The following is a 20,813-nucleotide window of genomic DNA, read 5'->3' on the forward strand; positions in this document are numbered from 1 at the left end:
AATCCCTATTTTTCAGATGTCTAGTATACTCTTATTTTAACTTTCTTCTTAATATTTTTATGAGACAAAATCTCCCCTCTATCTCCTCTACAACCCCATATATGTAATTTTTTTTTTTTTTTTTTTTACAAAAGACAGGGTTTTCCTTCTAGGATTCTGCCTGGCACCAGATGGGAAAAGGTCAAAACTTCAATAGTAACTATTTTATCACCATTATGAGTCAAAGGGTGTGATAACATCAAATTACATCTTCTTGACCTATGTCATCTGCAGTCCTGGTACACGCTCTTTTTCTGATGGAGTCCTAACTTATTCCAGGTCAAGCCTTGAGAGCAATATCCAAATCTGCTTACGAACACAGAAGACAAAATTAGTCAGGTTTGTACTTTTTCATCTGCTGCAGCAAGTGTTCGTTGCTGCACTTCTGCTGCTTTGTTTTGGCCTTTCGTGCTCTCTTTTACTCAATAAGCCTTGTAGGTGTCAGCCAACGAGTTCTAAGGGGACAGATATTAGCTAGATTGTGGTGGCATCCCCAAAGCGTCCAGCACTGTCGAAACACAAAGGAATGTTGTCTTTTCCACAAAGATGATAAACACTAGAAAAACAGTAAAAAAGGGATGCAGAGAGAGCTACACCAAGCAACTCTAACGATCAGTGTGATCATAAATATATAGTTCATTGTTCACATATTTTTATGTAGTTTTTACATTGTGTATGTATAACTAAACACAGTAAATTATCTTCCTCTCTCCATACATTGGCCCCCTCGCCCAGCTGTTTACCAGCTTTGGTTTATTCACTTTAAGGTAAATAAAATGTATTTAAAAATTAAATAAAAATGGGACTAAGTAAAAGACTTTGCTATGTAGTTCCCTGTAGACTGTGAGAATGGGTCAGTGAAGGAATTTAAATTCTTGGGTAGAAACGAGTGAAAGGTTACTGTTTGCTCTCATTTGTCGTTTTGCTAGAAATGTAATAAACCCTAGGTAATAGAGTAGGATATTACTGTTTTCAGGTTGATAAAGTCTGCCTAGAAAGTACTGCTCAATTCCTTTAAATTAGAGACTTGCCGAATTATAAACCAACCCAGTGGAACACAAGAAGTTCTTATGAGTTCTCTCTCTTTCATTTTATGATGTGCAATATCCTGCCCTTTATTAAACCACCTTAAGGATGGACATCAAACATATGGTTTAGTGATTACAGAAAATGGCATGTCCAACACAAATACATATTTTTATTCACTAAGCAGGGTGTTACATTAGTGAGCATCCAATCATCAAATGTGTACCACCACCACTTTACATAACATTATTTTTCTCTGTTGGAAAACCAAAAGAGTCGAGGGGAATGCTGAACACTTAGGTTTATTATGTGGTCTCCATAGTTAAGACAGGTATCCCAGTAACCCTAGCTGAAGTCACACATCAGGTTGGTAAAAACTAAAGTAATCCACCTGAAATGTTTTGTCTGTGGTCCTTTACTGAACAAGAATTTATGGAGGCGGGGAATTCAGAAGGCAATTGGACAAATACATTTCAGTTCAAATATAGTTTCAATTTTCCAATTTTTTTTTCCAGACCCTAGAAATCTTCTTTTGTGCTTTTTAAGCCTGGGGAAGAGTAATGGCTCAGTAGTGACTGGTGTCTCTGAATCTTTCTGGCAAGTCTGATGAACTGAAGGCTGTATTCCTCCCATCTATCTTCACACTCCCAACTGCGAAAGCTGGGAGCTTAGTCACCCAAGGCTCCCTCTGTAGTTAATGGAGAGAGAAACAGGCAACTTCAGATGGCCAATGAACTGCATAGTCAAGCTTAATAAATTGCAGATAATATTTTTTCTGCCAAATCAAGGCAGTTTTCTGAAAAATGTAATTAATAAAATACACTTTTTAAAGCATTCTCCCATTTAAGTCATTCTAAGAGAAAATCACTTTCATTTAAAAGCTACTAAGTAAAAGGAAATAAGGAGTCAGTTGGAATGAGACATAGCTAGTCATTTGTAACCATACAGCCCATGGGCTGATGAAACTAGCTTAAACTGTTAATCGCTATGAAATAGTTTATGTTCCCAGTGTTTTAGTGCTTATTTATTTGGCTTAATTGTTTACTCCCTTAAGTTGATCAGGAAAGGGCTTAGTCATTCAACTCACAAAGCAATTTTGTTGCCATCTCCCAGTGTGGAGAGGATAATTTATCTTGTGGATGTCCTGAATGGTTTTCATTTGCTCGGACAGACAGGAAATAACCATTCCCGTGCTTGCCTAATTGGTTAAAAATGTGTTTATTCGTTGGAAGGTGAAACCTTCCCTCCCCTAGTGCTGGGAAGTGATCACAGTGCAGATTAATTATAGTATAGATATTAATACACACATTTATATATACACATGCACATGCATGCACACACCGAGTTAGCAAGCTGTATGTCAAATCATATGATGATGATTAATGTAAGTAGCTATTCGCTGACTTCCATCTGCAGCCAGATGTGGTGATAGCTTCCCTGAGGTGATAATGGGTCTGCAGAGCTCAAGCCCTTTGCTGTTTTTGAGGGATAAGGTAAAAACCTTATTTCTTTGTGGCGAGAGAGTTATAGTATATTTTCTGTCCATTAGCCCAGGTGTGTGAGATGAATTTGATCTAGAGACTTTGGCTCAGGAGAGTGAGCAGAGCCAGTGAAAAGAAGAGCAGTGGTTTGGAATAGATTCTAGGTCACAGTTTTTTTTATAATATCTCTCTATATATTTTGCTTCTAAAGATATAAATTTAGAAACTCATTAAAGTTTTGTCCTCATGGATTAGACACACTTAAAACAACCACTGGATTTTCTCTGAAAGAAGTGATAGAATTTGCTGCCAAGATTAAGGACAGACTATGGGTGTCAGCCAAAGCTCATGGAAGTCAGTGAGAAGCCTTCACTGACTTCTAAGGGCTTTGGATATGGTTTGAAGGGCTTTGAATTTTTACAGGAAAAGCAAGCTTCTGTTATCTGCTGGATAAGCAATAATTCATTGCTCCTTGCTAATATAAGCCATGGGCATTGATTTTTCTATAGGTTTATGTGTGATGGTTTATAAGACTCTAATTTTTATAAATGCTTTCTACTTGCAGATGTAAGTAATCTCTTACTGCAGTGCCTGTACAACTGCCATTTAGCATGTGGTTGTTATCAGAAGGTAATTTTTTTTAGAGCTTAATTTGACTTAAACGTTTGTTGTTTTTTAAAGTAGAAGAAATATCTGTAAAATTGCAGAAATGGAAAAAAAGCCCGTATGTATTTCAGATGGCCGAGAAATCTTTGAGAATATTGGTTTAGGTTGTACCTTAAAAGGATGACCACTACTGTACCGTTTTGCCTGTTGAAGATCATCGTGCACACAAAATCCACTGATGTCTAAAAAATTGAATTGGTATTTGAAAGATCTTTCTGCAAATCTCTATTCCTTCCACCCCTTTCCTCTGAGACTACTTCAACTTTTTAGATAGGTTTTTCTCCGCTTCTGATTATCAGCTGCAACTCAAAACATAACCTGTAAGAGTCTCACAAAAGATTGATGTTCTTGAGATTTTGAAGTTCTCATTTAGGGCCTTGCTGCATTTGGGTATTTTGGAAGCATTTCAGAAAAAATCATAGTTTCAAACCAGCCTTTTGTATCGTTCATGGGTAATTATGTCTTCACTACGCTACAGAAGGTAAACAGAAGGAAACTGGTATTTCTGCTTTCTGAAAATTTTCCTTATGTTGTTCCTTAGGTATCTGGCACAGCACTGGTTTTGGGACATATAGTTCACATTTGTCATCAAATACTTTGTACTTTTACTTGGAACAAGTGTGACTCAGCTAGGTTGTCTGCTCCCTTCATATACAGCCTTTTCTTTGAGCAAAAGTACTTGAAAATTTAGATCTTTCTAGAGCTACTGGGTAACAATATTGAAAATATTAACAGGAGATGTTTTTAACATAGCCCACTTGAAAAAGAACCTGCAAAGAGTGTTTCATGCAAAGCTCTTGTTTGTTTGTTTGTTTTAGTATAAATTGCAATAATGGAAAATGAAACAGACCTTTGTCCTATAAACTGTTCAATTTACATAATGAAAATAGAAATCTTCAGTTCTGTTCTCCTATATAGCTTTACTAGACAACCTTTGTTTTTTCAGTGCCCAATATCACACAGAAAGTGTCTTACTCTTCTGGTGCAGAAGTTTCATTCATTCATTCATAGCCTTATTGGCAGCAGATTATGCGAGGTGGGAGTAGGCTATTAAGTCACCATCAGTTTATTTTGAGGCAGAATATTCATTGATAGACTGTTCCCTGCCCTCGATATTTCTCCTGGGTCTACCTGATCTAGTGATGCAAATTCCTTCCTTTGTGAAACAGAGGTGACTTGGACCCACGTGGCCACATTGCATGCATTCCTGTTGCATCAAATTGCATGGAAGGTCCAGCATATCTACATTCAGCAGTTAGTATCAGATATTAATAATGTTGCTTACAGCTATTACTATTGGTTTGTTACGGGTTCATTGGTGCACTAGGGCTAGGTTTCTGGTGATATATTACCCTAATTTTGGTCAGGAGTGAAATAATATAATCCTTGGTTCTGATGGCATTCATCTAAACCTGTCTGTCGCCTGACAGGGTGTTTATGCTGAAAGAGTGAAAGATTTGCAAGTCTGGATTATGCAGTGTTTTGGCAGACTAGTGTGTTGGAACTTAGAAAGTTTTGGCACTTTGCATGAAAAATTTGGCTGAAACTTTTCAGGAGTTCCGACTGGTTGAACCCCAGATACATTGATCATAGCTCACAGGTAGGACAAGGCTGTCATGGAAAGCACCAGGTCTCTGGACGTGGGGGTGCTGCCTGGTGAACTGTTGCCAGACCAGGGCACGGATTCTACCAGCACCAGCTCTCTGAACACTCGCTGGGCTGGAAAATCCTGACCCCGTTAGGTAGGTAAAGCCACAGGCTGTGCTTTTTACTTGGAAAAAAATTGGCAATCAGCTTGTTTTGCTCTTCAGTTTGCTCCTATTTGGGTATTTGCTAAAATGGCAAAAAATTGCTCAGGAAAGATTCTCAATCAGAGAGCACTCAGACACTGAAAATTAGAGATAGGTGCACAGTTAAAATATTTTGACCATCTGCCTATTAATTTTACATAGAATTGTGTAAAGAGAAAAATACAGGAAGAAATACAACTGTATGGAATAAACGTGTCTCTCAAATACGTGTACACTCTGCATTTAACTTACTTGCCCTGAAACCTTTTTTTTATTTTTTTAAGTCTTTTTTTCTCTTGTCCCAGGTAATCGAGCTTTCTTTAGCAGTCTCTCTTTAGAGTAACACCTAAGCCGAGGGAATGTGAAAATCATATTCTTAAAGCTCTATTTCTAGAGGTGTAGGACGGAAACATTAAAAAAAATCACTCTCAGGTGAAATCTGCTGTGTGAAGTCTCTGGTGTCCTGGCAGTGAAAGGTTCACTGTTCCATTATCTGTTCTTTAGATCCTATGATATCCCCCAAAGTGTCTTTCTCAATTTATTTTTGTGTAGGAGAGAAGTAAGGGAGGGTGATAGAATAGCATCTTGGAAATACCATTGCTTTCAAGGCTTTTCACCATGAAGATCTCAGTTGAGATCTGACTTTGAAGGTATCATGAGACAACCACTGATCTTTCTGTAAAGGTAGGGCTTCTAAATCCAGCTCCTGGTGGCCATAGTTTGCTTTGAAAATCCGCTGATGCATTTGATGCTCTTTTAAACAACTGTTATTAGAAATTCAGAGTAGTGGTCAGACCAGTTGTTTGGGGTATGTTTCAGCTGTACCTTCCGAGCAGATTCCAATCTCCGGTGACGTGAAACCAGAGCAGTTTTGGCTCGGTTATGATTGTTCCACAAAAGAGATGGAGCCGCTCCATAGTTGCCTAGGGACGAATGCCAGCAGACGGATTCCTCGAAGAGTCCCTCAAAGGCACGTACTTAGGCTATCATCCCTTCAGCATGTCCCATAGCTCTGTAGATGGAATTGGGCGCTGGGAGGAAACAGAATTTCTTGGGTTGTGGTAGTGCCAAATGTAAGATCCAGCCAGAAAAGGCAGTCTCCTGTTTTTTACTCTTTCGTATACCATCACGCCTGCCAGGCCAGATCTTGTCCATGACAAACTTAGTTCCTACCGATCAGTTAACAGTGCTGACGTGACTTCATCTTTGGGAGAATGGAGATGTCAAGGGAGTGGAAGAGCTGGAGCGTTTGGAGAGAATACAAACGTGACTGTGATTGTTAAAATCTACCTGTGGCATAGATGCTGCAGCATTTCTCTTTAAGCAAAAAGTCACGTAAAGATGGTTAGCGTGCAGTTTTTGTGGGCGGTAGGTGAGAGGCACTGTGATCTTGGAGGTGACCGTTTTGCATATGTGGGGAAAAAATGAATGCCCCAAACCAAATAAACCGTTGCAGCTGTCTAATACTACACGTGCTTAAAGCTTGTAAACTGCACATAGTTCTAGATAGTCTCTGAAGGTCTTACAGGAGCTCTCTGATCCACTGAATTAATAATAAAAGGCACATTTTAGAAGTTACACGAGAAGCAGTTGATCAGAGTTTTATGAAAAGATATGGTAAGTGGAATGTTTTTCTAACCTTCCTCATCTTTAATTCTTTATAGGGAAAGCAAAGAAAAATACGTTAAAAAGTCGTCTTGTACAAAAGTGCTGACAATGTAACAATGTTTGAAGGATGGTGTGTCTCATGATGGGTGGTAATGGAAGATGCCACAAATGCCACAAATCAGATGATTGATAAAATGAATGCGCTTACAGATAGGAGATGCTCTGCCTATTGAGAGCTCAGTATTATGGTCCGAAGAATAATTTGACAAGGTGACCGCTGAAATACAGAGACATCTGTCCACCGTGTGCGATTTGAAACTGTTGCTGGTTTCAGATGTCGTCTGTTCCTTAGCATGTTTTGCAAAATATTCCGTTGTCATGATTTACAACAGACAGCATTTACTGAGAGCTATCGCATCCAAATAACTATGAATCTGCAAGTGTCTCACTCTAATTTAAACGCCCCTCATTTAACTAATACCTTTGCAGAGGCTCATGCAAGAAGTCATTTTAGTAATAATTAATTGCTAGATTCTTATAACTATTACCTTTGCCTCAAGGGCAAGCAAATCCTATTCGTTCAGTTTCAATTGCAGATGCTGATGTCTACTCTTTTTCATCTAGGCGGTGAAAGGGCTCAGGAGTATGACAGAGACTATTCTTCACTGGGATATGGCTTCTTGGATGTACCTAAACGCGTAGGTACTTAGGATCACGCTTAGGTGCGTGTGTTAGTGTTTGGATGGGAGATACTTCTGAAATGAATTGGGCATTTCTTGAGGAAATGGATTTTTGTCCTGATGGGCTTTGGTCCTGTGAGCTGTGGTGCGCAGCCAAGGCTTTGTACTTGCTCTTAATGCCCACCTTGAGTTTACGTGCACGATCAGGTCCTGAGTAAAGGGAGCTCAGCATGACTAAAGGTAGCAATTTTGATCCTTATTTATTTAACAAAACTGCTGTTGTAAGTTGCCCTTAAGAAAACCCAATGTTTGGGAAGAATGTCTGTAGCATTAGGATATGGTACTTCCTCTTCTAAGTACAGAAAACTATATACAGCCTCTCAGATTCTGTCATGTTGAAAGTCCGGGTGTATGGTAGTTACTTCTTTAAACACACTAAACTGTTAGATTATTTGGTGAAGGTAAAAATTATTTGCTCTAAGTGATTTACTATTCCTTACACTATCTGTTAAGAGTTTTAAAACCTAAATGTGATGCTATTTTAATGCAACATATTATTTATTTAATATTTCTGTTAATCTCCTCTTAATTATTCGTGTTACTTAAGTTTTATAAGTTACTGCTACAAGATATATCTCCTTTTGCTGTAAGAAACATTGTGCTGCCATGTGTTATACTTCAGGTCTAGGTTAAGACTCAAACATTATGCATTATGTCCAGATTTAAGAAACAAAGAGAGTCATGAATCTCAGTTCTCTCTCTCTGCTCCTCTTGACTTTCATGTCTGCTATGGCTTTGAAGTGAAATACCTGCAAACTGCAAAATTATTTTCTGAGGTAAATTTAAAGAATTGTTTGAGCAATTTACATTTGTGTATACTCATTTTGTAAGCTTTTACATCTCCATGTAAGTTAGGATTTAAAAAAAATTCTGAGTGTTCCTCTAACTTTTCCGCTGAAGTCAAGAGAGACTTTTCCTGGTAACTTCAAGGAGAACAGAGCGGGCATTGGCTGCCTTTCAAAATCCGACCCGTAATTTATTAAACAATAAATCCATGTCAGCAACAGTGGATTTACAGCGGATGTCAGCATGTACAGTGTAAATACATTCACCGTATGCACATGTACAGTACTGTATGTACAGCACTACAACACTCGCAGTGTAGATATGCCCACTACATTAATCATTGCGAAAGCGTGAGAGTTACCACTGGATTAGCTGGGACGTTGCTCGGCTGTTAGCCAAGGCCAGACTGCCGAACTGGGGCAGGTCGCAGGCGTCTCCTTAGGGAACTTGCCTTAGTGGCTGCTGGTTTACTCGCTGCCTGTGTATGGGGCCAGGCAGTATCGCAGCTCTGCTGGGACAGGCAGCATGCAGACACATAGCCCGAGGCAGTCCCTTTTCCTGAAGTGGTTACATCTGGAATAAAGAAATGAAGATGACCTAGGATTTACTCAGAAAGGCAGGTTTCAAACTGGGGTCAGCAGCCGTGGTCCTGACGCCAGCGACAATTTAATGCCTCTGGTCTTGGTGCCAGCTGCCCTTTACTTGGGGGGGGCTGTGCTTGTTGACACAAACTAGAGCGCCTCTTATGGTGTCTGAAGAAATTACTGATACAGTAGTTGGTGATGAAAACACAAATACGTGTATGTGTTTTATATTATATACATATATTACATTTCTATTATATTTTATATTATATATATATAATGTGAAGTAAAAATCAAGTGGCTCCACTTTTACTGTGCTGAATACAGGTGTTCTAATAGCAGGAAGGATCACAGAGAAATCCAGTGTATGTAATGCAACAGGATTGCGTAAATGTACTACTGTATAAAATATTTATTGGTCTGTGTTAGTAGAGCTCGCATCTTAACAATTTTCTGTGTATTACGAGAGCCTGAGTCGGTGCATTTAGAAGAAAAGTGAATACTAGAAATGACGCTGGCACAGCTTCCTTCTGCCGGGGAGGTATTATTTGTCGGGGATATTTACTGGCGAGGGCTAGCGCCATTGAAGGGCGGAAGAAGAGACGTCTGTGGTCCGCACGTTGTTCCCCTTGGTCTGCAGTCTATGAAGTTAGTTGGGCGTCTCGGCACGGTGGCCCGAAACGACGGGAAGGCTGAGCCCCCGCTCGGCGCAGGGGGGCCCGGCACGGGGGCTGCTGCCGGGAAGGGCAGAGGGGGAAGGTAGTCCTGCACCCGTCTGCTCACAGCCTGCTCTGTCTCTTCTGAAATGCAGAAGTAGGTCTCTTCCCCGCCTTGCTTTTGAGGACCAGACTCTCAAGATGATAGCTTCGCTGTCCCTTTTGTGCTCTGTTTTTACCTTAGTCTCCAATTAATTTTTTGCATAGTCGACAAGCAAGGGAAAGACTATCCGCTCTGCCTCGGTCCCTTCCTCTCCCACCAAGCCTGAGGCTTGGCGTGTCGAACGTTTGCCTGAGGTGCCAGCTCCACTCGGAGCTCCTTTGCTCTGTCAAGCTGGAGCCATTTTAGGCAAGTCCAGAGGCGTAACAGGTTCCCTGGCAAATTTTACAGTTTAAAATGTGATGTGACCAAGGAGCTTGGAGATGGTGTTTAAGCAGATTTTTTTCAAGATTAGAGTTTTTGATGTGGAAGTCCAAGTTCCACCTAAATGCCCTTATAAGCATGGGAATCTGTTTTAAATCTGACTTGCAAGCATAGGCACATCTAAGTGGTAGAGGCACACTGTGATAAACGCACATATTTCTGTTTTACGAAGCGTCACTTGGTCTTCCAAGCAAAAAATGTTGTTGTTAACAGAACCAAGATGATGTTTGCATTCTCATGAAATCGTGTTCTTCTGTTTTCTGGCCATCAGGACAGCCTGCTGCTCCACACCGGCTTTCTGTCTGGCCTAGCATCCTGTCTCCAACAGTGGCCGTAAGTAAATGCCTAGGATCAAGGCAAACAGTGTTCTACTTTTCTCCCAATACCTCCAGCCTCCAAGTATTTTCATCTTGGAGGACTTTCTCTCTTATTGTGGCTTGTCTGCTTTGTTTATCCACTGTATTACAGTTTTTCTTCAAAGTTAGGAAACTCTAACCTTCTTTTAACATCAGTGAAGCAACTAGTGCCTCCGTGCTGGCTAGCTGTGGTATTCTCTGCAGGCTAGATCACTGCTTGCATGGGAAGTCTGCATGTGCTGCACCAGCCCTCCGCTTACTGGTGTGGAGGGACCTCTTTGGCTGCATCTGTCAGCAGAAGACAGTCTTCTCTTTCTGAGTTTTGAAGTGGTGACCCTGTAGAAGAATGCATTGCTCTTGTCCAAGCTCACAGATCTTAGGGTATGGGATAGAAGAAATCAAGTCTGTGTTGCCTTTCTGTAAGATTTCCTTTGTCTGAGAAGCGACTATAAATATTGTTTTAAAGTGCAGTAGTTTAGAATCAAAAGTGACAAAGAACTGGATTAATTCTAGTACCAGCATTATTTGCAGTGCCCTTGAGAGGAACAGAGCTGCATGTTCAAGGGAATTTTAAGAGAAGAAGGCTGCTGCGAGCACAAGTCAGCATGTGGCACAGGCTCTGACACTAGTATACACAAGCAGATCTATGTGGATAATGAGAGTTTTTTTCTTTTTAATTTTAGAATCAACCTTGTCCTATGTTAGGCAGCTGGAGGCAAGAGTGAGACAGCTGGAGGAGGAAAACCGCGTGCCACCCCAGGTGGGTGACTTCCTGTTGGTGGGAACAGTAGTGGGTAGCTAGACAGTAACTCTTGAGTCTTAGTGCTTCAGATAAAGTCAGCATTTCTGTGATTTGGCTTTGCATTTGGGTAATCAAAGGCTCTCGCATCTTTTGTTTCTCTCTCTCGTGATTGAGTGGAACATTTCTACTGGTGTATTTAAGACTATGACAATACTTTCATTCATTTTTCTCCTTTGCAGGTGTTGATACTTTGCTGAGAAAAGTTCACTGGAAGCTGCTACTTATATTCTAATTCAAAATTCATTTAACAGTTGAAAATTACAGTAAGCTGACCCTTTACATTCTGGTTTCATTCCAAGAGGTTCTTGTAATTAGAATATCAAATACTTTTTAGAGTTAACTGAAATATTTTGCTCTAAATATGCAACGGTTTTAAATAATAATAATTGGGTTATATGATTTTTAATATTTTGAGGAGTATAGCAGTACTTAAATGCAAGACTGAAATTAAATTGAATAAATAAATAAGCAAATATGAAATGAAAGGTTTTCCTAATATGTTTCTAAAAATGAAAAGTTTACAAGTTGATTAAGAATGAATCAAAGACACTTCTATTAAATTTCATTAAATAGTCCTTCAGAAAATCAGTAATGTCTCCAAGTGAAGTTGCCCACTGGAAAAAAAAAAAAGCATTTTGGTTAGCTGAAGCACTAGTTTAAATGAAGTAATTGCTCTGAAGAACGAAAATGCTTTTCATTGAACTTAGTCAGAACACTGTCATTTGAATATAAAACCCAAGATAACAGTGAAATGTAGGAAGAAGTAAAATCCACTGACTCTGATTTATTCATTTATATAAGCCAAGATGCAAATTCTTTAGCTAGAAGCTATTTCCTTCCTTAAGCAGATTTTAAGCAAAGTTATTTTTCTCAATCGCAGTGTAACAATTAGAAAGGCCTCTGTAGTCCTATCTCTTGCTTTGGTCTTGACTTGTTAGGTGACTTCATGAATTTATTTAATTTCTCTGTACCCTAATTTGTTAGTCTGGAAAAGAAGAGCAACAGGAATGGTTAAATGTCTGTCCAGTAACATTTATATGGTCTTGAACAGGAAAGAAAAAGTGAGATGCTCTCTGGTGAAGAATATTATTTTCTTGTCAAGGAAGGTATTCAGGGCAAATGCTAAAAAAAAGTTGCCTGAAAACTACCATTGTGATTTGTCTTAGGTCTGGAAGAGCACTGGGAGATAAATCATGCAGACCGTTCTTTGTGGGCAGCCTTTAGCAGTGACCATATGTTTTATTTGTCCAGCTTTGGAGGTGTCCGGGTGGAGGCCCATTAAGCGGATTGCCCGATCGTGTCAAAGACTGGAACGCCCACGTTCTGAATGTTGAGTTCTTTGAAAATATTTTCGCTGGGGTGCCAAAACCAGAAATTGCTTGTGAAAACAGTGCCTCCCCCTGTAGCTATTGCAAAAGTAATCCAAACAAAGTATGCTGAATGTGGGACATTTAAGGGGGAAAACTAAGGCAGCAAGTCTGCAAATTGCTTTTCATTGATACACAGGTCTCAAGTCCCAGGTTTGCCATATGTTTGGTTTTGTTGGCACCAGGATCTACAGCAGAGTTCTGAAAAATATCCTAACGTCTCTGAATAGTTTATCATAAGAAATAATGAGTGACATGGGTTCACATTTCCTGGCGTGCCTTCCTCACCTTTCCTGCTGAAGAAAGTCACTGCTTATGGGAGAGGAGGGAAGGGAAGACATGAGGCTTATTCTGAGTTTGCACTTGGTTACATTGGCGTTACGTTTGTACGAGTTTGTTCGGGGAGTTTGTTGTTCCTGTGGGTAACACCCTGAATGTGCTGTCAGTGCTGGTCAGGCCCCGTCGGAAACACGAGGACACTGGATGGAAATGCACGAGCTCCTGGCACGGGTCTGATTCTGTTTAATGGGAGGAATGGGAGGTTGTTATAGCCAAACGCAGTGCTTTTGACAAATCAGCTGAAAATATATGACAAGCTACACGACAGACGAGGGGTTTTGGCGCAGCTATTACCTAGTCCCAGTGTTGTGCCTTAAAATTTCAGCAGTGCTTCAGCGAGAGTGCCTTCTGGTTTTTGTGTAGGCCTTCATTATTTATCACTGGTTGGCATATAGCAGCACTGGGAGGGTTTGAAAGTTGCAGAGCTGCACTTGGTGTGAGAGAGGTGACGGCTCCCACTCGTGGAAGTGACTCTTCTACTAGTTCTGTACTGAAGAGTCCCCCCTCGCTATCTAAGACACTTTTTTCTCTCCTCCTGCTGCACTTTTCCTCTTTCTCCCCTCTGCTTTCTCTCAGTATCTATCCTATTCCTCCTTTTCTGCTTATTTATCACTCATGAAAATATACCAGCACGTTTGTTGACACCCTCTTCAGATAAATCACTCCTTTCATTTACCACTTAGTTATGATTCTTTCCCAGTTTCTTTTGCTTTGCTTGTCTCCTTCCATACATATTATTTTTCTTTTCAAGCCCCACCGACCTCTAATATAAAGGTTTTATTAATATTTAGTGGCAAGAACATTTCCAGAGAAGATGGTATTAAGTGCTGCCATCACTGCTCAAATGGAATCTGAGTTCAGTTCACTCTGCTGTACCGACAGACTTCCTTGTCTGGGGAAAAGCAGCACCAGCACTGAGTCGATATTTTAGTCTGATCAGGTAACAGAAAAGGTATAAAAATGCACGTATTCACTTAAGCCCGTTAGTGTCTCTTCCTGTGCTGCACAGTTGTGCTGGTGATGGTTTATAGCGTACTAGTGGGTTTAAGAGTTATGAGAAGCTATAGATGGGCTGTAGGTTTGCTTTGTTGGTGCAGGCCATAATTAGCTGTTTTCTTCTTTTTCCCCCAGATAGCATGGAACAAGATATGATCCAGACCCTTTCAGTTTCTGGCTACAGATAGGATTTTTGTGCAAGAAAGCAGATACTTTCCAGGATTTATGGTATGCAGCTGGGTCTTCTGTAGAGAATGCCAAACTGAGGACTCGGCTGAGTCCGAGACGAGGGGTGTTCACAGCTTGCACTGGTGCTTCTCAAACCCTGACGTGGGTAAGGGGGCTTGACAGCAGCGTGTAGAGGCAAAAGAATTTGAGAGAGAACATTTCTGTTCTGCCGGATGCGTTTCAACCCAGAGGAGTTCCCACCGGGTTCAGCACACAGCTGCACGTTTCCTGTGCTGGGGCTGCAGTGATGCTGGCGCAGGGACGGCTCTCTGCAGCAGAGGGGCAGGGGGCTGCTTATTCCGGCAGTGGCTGTCTGCTGCTGCCTTGCAATGTTCAGGGAACTACAGCTTCGCTGTGGATCAGTTTTTGCCTTAATGTTCAAAGAAGTGCATGGTAGTGTGGCCAGCAGACTAGCCAGAACAAAATTTGTGTATTGTAGTGAAGATACCTAGCAATAATCAAGAAAATCAATTTATAACAGCTGAGGTTCTGACCAGATTCTTTGTCTCAAGGTATCCTAAGTATAAAGTTTCCGCCTTGGTTTGTATGGGCTTGCCCATATGGCAAGAACTTATTTGCTTGCCATTACTAAGACACAAAATTCAAGAAAAACCTGGGATACAAAAGGAGTTTCCAGGTTAGAGGGAAGGACGTTTTTTTTCCCCAGAGTAATTTCCAAATGTCCTGAGTTAACTTGTACTCAAAATTTTCTACTAGAGTCCACTGAATTTGCCAAATTTTAAGTTGTGTTGATTTTTATATGCATGTCCTATAAGATTCTGAGACACTAGAGCCCCGAGCCTTTTCCTCTTACAGGTTTATTAGTCAGCAAAAGAGGTTTATGAAGGGCCTGCTGAAAACGGCTGCTTCTGAAGGTGTGTAGCCAGCAGTAGCTTGGACCGTGCAGAAAGACTGTGCATTTAATATACCATGAAGATATGTGGATTTAGGCAGAAATGTGGAGAAGTACAAGTTTTTGCTGAGGCCTTTGAGCAGAGGAATTATGATGAGTAACAGCAGCATTTTTAAGTTGTATATTATAATTGACAGGAGTGTTTCCTAAAAAAAATTGTTGCTGATTTGTTTGGTGCATGATTTATCCAGCAGAGCAGCATACTGCAGTTTATTGCTTTCCGTTTTCCCTTTCTCCTGCCTGCTTGAAACAAGCTGACAAATACAGCCTGTGTTTTCTTCGGAGCTAAGGGGGAAATTGAGGGCTGAGGAAATAAGAAAAACGGTTTGAGAATCAAATAGTGCTTGAAGTGGCACGGCAGTTACCCAGCAGGAAGAATGCACTTCCCTAGTAAACCACTTGCCTCTGGGATAAAAGCTTCCTGAAGAACAAGGTCTTTTGCATTTGCTGAGCTAGAACTGCCTCTGGTAAGTGTGCAGTGCGGTGCCTAGTGGACAGGAAAGTTGTGTTTTCTCTGAAGCCTGCCCTGGAGGCGACTGCTGCTGTCCTTGGGGCAGTGATGTACTGTGTGTCTTTTGCTTCTTGGCTGTTCCTGCATGGGATGGGGAGAGTGCTAGTCGGGCAGTAAGTGGCAAGCTTCCTTTGAAGGACGCTTGCAGGTAAACTGAATGTAATTTGAGTTATGCAGTGTGTTTTGCACTGCAGCGGTTTTCATTCATGACTGTCCTTATCATCTGTACAAATAGAAAAAACAGTGTTTTCTACTGGCTCAAGTAACCAAAGGCTCCTGATGAGTTTTCTCCACCAAAGAGAATCCTGTTCTGCACAGAGGTCTCTGTTCTGTCTGGGAACAGTGCACAGTGCGGTGTTTGCCTCCAAGTATCTTTAGGCTCACAGGACTTGCCGAAGAAGAACAGACCCATGTTCAGACTGGTCCGGTCTTCTGTCTCCTCCGGTAGCTGGAATAAGCTTCCTCCAGAGAAGGCAGAAGCTGTACTGCATTTGCAGAGTGGCCTAACCTGAGGTCTAAATTGGTCTGAAACGCACTCAGAAGCAGATCTTCCATCTTTCTTCCTGTGTAGTTCATGCCCCTCTCAAATGACAGGTGCACCATGCAGAGGAGGATGGTGATGCAAAATTATCCTAGATTTCCCTCTTTAATCCAGATTAAGCATCTTAAAAATCTGTAATGTTTTGAAACATTAGCTAGTGGTTTTGTTTGCCATAGTTTTAAGGCAAACAGGCTTAACTTGGCATACCTTTAAGTATTTTTAAGTAGGATCAGATTTCCATAAGGTGTCTCAAACCGTGTACACCAAAATGGGGTTTCTTAGAATAACCATTTACTTTGGGAAAGGAAGGCCTATCCCAAAGTTCCCAAACACCCTTACAGTCTCTTCCCAGTGTTGCTATGTGACATCAGCCCAGTGGCACCAGCTCTGGCACTGTGACCCGGATTCATCCTTCCTAATTTTAGGTACAACAGTTAGGAGCACAGTGTCTCCTGCAAAATCAGTAGAGAGAATTAGGCATTTCCTAGATTAATCTCTCTCTTTGATGCCTCTCTCTTCAGCAATGAAAGGAGGAACCTGCTTACCTGTATGTCCACTTTTACACTGCCCCTAGGAGCCTGCACTTTGGTAAGATAAATGCAGACTTGCTTGTACAAAGGAAAAAGCTGACTACCAGATTTGGAAAGTGACTCTCAGGTCCAAGAGCATGACTTTGTATGCTTACAGGACCCAAAGTAGAATGGGGGCTGTAAACCTCTGCAGAGCTTTGGGAAGCGAAACAACCTTTCTGCCTGAAAATAGAGGTAAATCCAGATTCTGTTCTTAGGATGTAAAGCTAGCTAGGGGGGCTCATGAGAAGTCTCAAAGCCAGGAGGATGGGGTTTAAGGGCTGCAAAGCTTGTTTTAATTTTTAAGAAAAGTTTCCTTCTCTTCTAAAGGACAGGAGGAGGAGGGATAAGGAAGTCCACAGGGGAAATATTAATTTTCAGTCTTCTACTAGCATGTGTTGAGAACACTGTCTGCTTACAGCAATGAATGTTCACAACAAGCTTCTCATTCTCATGAAGGGAGACAGAAATGTGCTGCAGATGGCACAGAAGTGGCTGTGGAAGAAAGCTGCCTAGAGGCAGCTGAACTCTGACAACAGCACAATTCGCAGGACTTTCAGATTGTCTCATATTCAGGAGACTTTATATGTGTCTGTACTAATTTTACGTGCCTTTTAATAGCACTGTTTGCATTATCCTGTTTGAAACTGGCCAAAATCGTTGCTGGCCCTTGAGCAGAAAAAGAAACAGAATATACTGACTTATAAAAAACAAGGCTGGCTGAGGGAACTTGTCCTAAACCAGAATTGCTCCAATCTGCTTTATTACTCCTTTTCCTTCCTCTTTCATTTCCTTTTCCAAAGTATAGCATTAAGTCTGCCTAGTGGCTAACAGGCCTATAAATCCTTCCCAAAGGAAAATAAGTCCTAAATCTCCCTCCGTACATCACAGCCAATTGATAATAGTTGTTGCTGTGGAGAAGTGTAGGATGATGCACTGCACGTTGCCTTAAACGTGTGCCAGTGTTGTCAGCCTAGTTAGGAGACACATTACTGTCCACTACTGTGGCTTACGTTCCTGCCACCCATTCCTTGACGGGACGGGGGCACTTGAAGATGAGTTTGTGTACTGAACGGGATTTAATATTCAGACTCAAGATATCTGTTCTGTGGGCTTAGCATATGCAGCATTCCCATTTTTGAATTGCTTTTAGGGTTTTTTTCGATGTGTGAGGTTCAGTCCTGCAGTCGGGGTGCCCACGTGGCTTAAGGAACCCTGGGATCAGGTCTGACATATTCAATAACGACAGCAGTTTTCTGTCCCTTGTGCTGTGGGTCATCATTTACCCCTTGGCACTGGTATGATCAGTGCAGCATCGCGTACAATGGATTGGGCATATTTTGATGAAGTCAGGCACAGATCTTGCTCTCTCTTCCTCGATCCCTCTGCATTTCTCTTCTTGCCTCGCTCTCTCCTTCCCTCTCGTCTCTCACTAGCCTTGTTTCTCCTTTCTCTCTCCTTCACTCTTACTCTTTCTCTCTTTTTCTCTTGCTTTCTCTCTCTCCTGCTGTCTTTCTCTACCTCACTTGCTCTCTTTTGCTTTTTTCTCTTCTTTCTCTCCTATCTGCCCGTCCTCCTCCCTCCTCCTGTCTTTCCCTCGGTTTGCCTCTTTCTCCTTCTCTCCTTCTCACCTTCATTCTCCTGGACTCTCTTTCTCTGCCCTTCTTTCCTTCTCTCCTTCTCCCGCTTGGTCTCTTTCCCCCTCTGCTTCTCTCTTCCTCTCCCCAGAATTCCTGCCCTCCTGAGAGATCTCGCGCTCACCTGAGTTCTCACGCTCGCCAGAGTCCGCACTCACCAAGGTTCTTGCACTCCCCAGAGTATGCACTCCCCAGAGTTCCCGCGATCCCCAGAGTTCTCGCGCTCGCCAGAGTTCGCGCTTGCCTGGTTTCTCGTGCTCGCCAGGGTTCACGCTCCCCAGAGTTCCCGCCCTCCCGAGAGTTCTCGCGCTCGCCTGATTTCGCACTCACCAGGGTTCTCGCGCTCACCAGAGTTCGCACTCACCAGAGTTCCCACGGTCGCCAGAGTTTGCGCTAACCTGAGTTCTCACGCTTGTCAGAGTTCGCATTCACCAGAGTTCCCGCACTCCCCAGAGTTCTCACACTCCCCAGGGTTCTCACGATCGCTAGAGTTCGCGCTTGCCAGAGTTCTTGCACTCACCACAGTTCCCGCGCTCCCCAGAGTTCCCGCGCTCGCCAAAGTTCTCGCGCTCACCAGAGATCGCGCTTGCCAGAATTCCTGCGCTCCCCAGAGTTCTCGCGCTCCCCAGATTTCCCGCCCGCCCGAGAGATCTCGTGCTCCCCAGAGTTCTCACGCTCACCTGAGTTCTCGCGCTCGCCAGAGTTCGCACTCACCAGGGTTCTCATGCTTGCCAGAGTTTGCGCTTGCCAGAGTTCCCGTGCTCACCACAGTTCTCGCGCTTGCCACAGTTGCCGCGCCCCCCAGAGTTCGTGCACTCCCCAGAGATCTCGTGCTTGCCAGAGTTCTCGCGCTCCCCAGAATTCCCGCACTCACCAGAGTTCTCGCGCTCGCCAGAGTTCCCGCCCTCCCGAGAGATCTCATGCTCACCAGAGTTCTCACTTACCAGAGTTTGCGCTCACCAGAATTCCCGCGCTCGCCAGAGTTCGCGCTCACCTGAGTTCTCGCACTCCCCAGAGTACGCACTCCCCAGATTTCCTGCCCTCCCGAGAGATCTCGCACTCACCAGAGTTTGCGTTCACCAGAGTTCTCGCGTTTGCTAGATTTCCCCTGCTTGCCACAGTTCCTGCGCTCGCCAGAGTTCGCGCTCCCCAGAGTTCCCGCACTCGCCAGAGTTTGCGCTCACCTGAGTTCTCGCGCTCACCTGAGTTCGCACTCACCAGGGTTCTCGCGCTTGTCAGAGTTTGCATTCGCCAGAGTTCTTGCGCTCACCAGAGATTGCGCTCACCAGAGTTCGCACTTGCCAGAGTTCCCGCGCTCGCCAGAGTTCCCGCGATCACCAGAGTTCGCACTCCCCAGAATTAACACTCAGCAGAGTTCCTGCGCTCGCCAGAGTTCGCGCTCACCTGAGTTCTCGTGCTCACCTGAGTTCTTGCGCTCTCCAGAGTTCGCACTCACCAGGGTTCAAGCACTCGCCAGAGTTCACACCCGCCAGAGTTCCCGCGCTCCCCAGAATTCCCGCGCTCGCCACAATTCTCGCGCTCGCCACAGTTCCCGCGCTCCCCAGAGTTCCCGTGCTCGCCAAAGTTTTTGCGCTCCCCAGAGATCGCGCTCGCCAGAGTTCGCGCTTGCCAGAGTTCCCGCGCTCCCCAGAGTTCGCACTCCCCAGGGTTCTCACGCTCGCCAGAGTTCACGCTTTCCAGAGTTCTCGCACTCACCACAGTACCCCTCGCTCCCCAGAGTTCCCGTCCTCGCCAGAGTTCTCACGCTCGCCAGAGATCGCGCTTGCCAGAGTTCGCTATCCCCAGAGTTCGCGCTACCCAGAGTTCTTGCACTACCCAGAGTTCCCACTCACCAGAGTTCTCGCGCTCGCCAGATTTCCCATCCTCGCCAGATTTCCCGCGCTCACCAGAGTTCGCACTCCCCAGAGTTCCTGCGCTCCCCAGATTTCTCGTGCTCACCAGAGTTCGCACTCACCAGAGTTCTCGCACTCCCCAGCGTTCTTGTGCTCACCAGAGTTTGCATTCACCAGAGTTCGCACACACCAGAGTTCCCACCCTCCCCAGAGTTCGCACTCGTCAGACTTCCCACGCTCCCCAGAGTTCCCGCCCTCCTGAGAGATCTCGCGCTCACCAGAGTTCACACTCCCCAGAGTTCCCGCTCTCCCCAGAATTCCCGCCCTCCCGAGAGATCTCGCGCTCACCAGATTTCGCGCTCACCAGAGTTCCTGCACTCGCCACATTCCCTCGCTCGCCAGAGTTCCCTCGCACCCCAGAGTTCCCATGCTCACCACAGTTCCCGCGCTCGCCAGAGTTCCCACCCTCCCGAGAGATCTTGGGCTCGCCAGAGTTCGCACTCACCAGTTAACGCTCAGCAGAGTTCTCGCGCTCACCTGAGTTCTCGCGCTCGCTAGAGTTCGCCCTCGCCAGGGTTCACGCGCTTGCCAGAGTTCCTGCACTCCCCAGAGTTCCCACGCTCATCAGAGTTCGCATTTGCCAGAGTTCCCGCGCTCGCCAGAGTTCCCGTGCTCGCCACAGTTCTCGTACTCGCCACAGTTCCTGCTCTCACCACAGTTCCCGCGCTCGCCACAGATCCCATGCTCCCCAGAGTTCCCGCGCTCTCCAGAGTTCCCACGCTCACAACAGTTCCCACGCTCACCAGAATTCGCGCTCCCCAGAGTTCTTGCACTCACTAGA

Source organism: Apteryx mantelli, chromosome 19 (genome assembly GCF_036417845.1).
Source record: "Apteryx mantelli isolate bAptMan1 chromosome 19, bAptMan1.hap1, whole genome shotgun sequence".
Classification (NCBI taxonomy): domain Eukaryota; kingdom Metazoa; phylum Chordata; class Aves; order Apterygiformes; family Apterygidae; genus Apteryx; species Apteryx mantelli.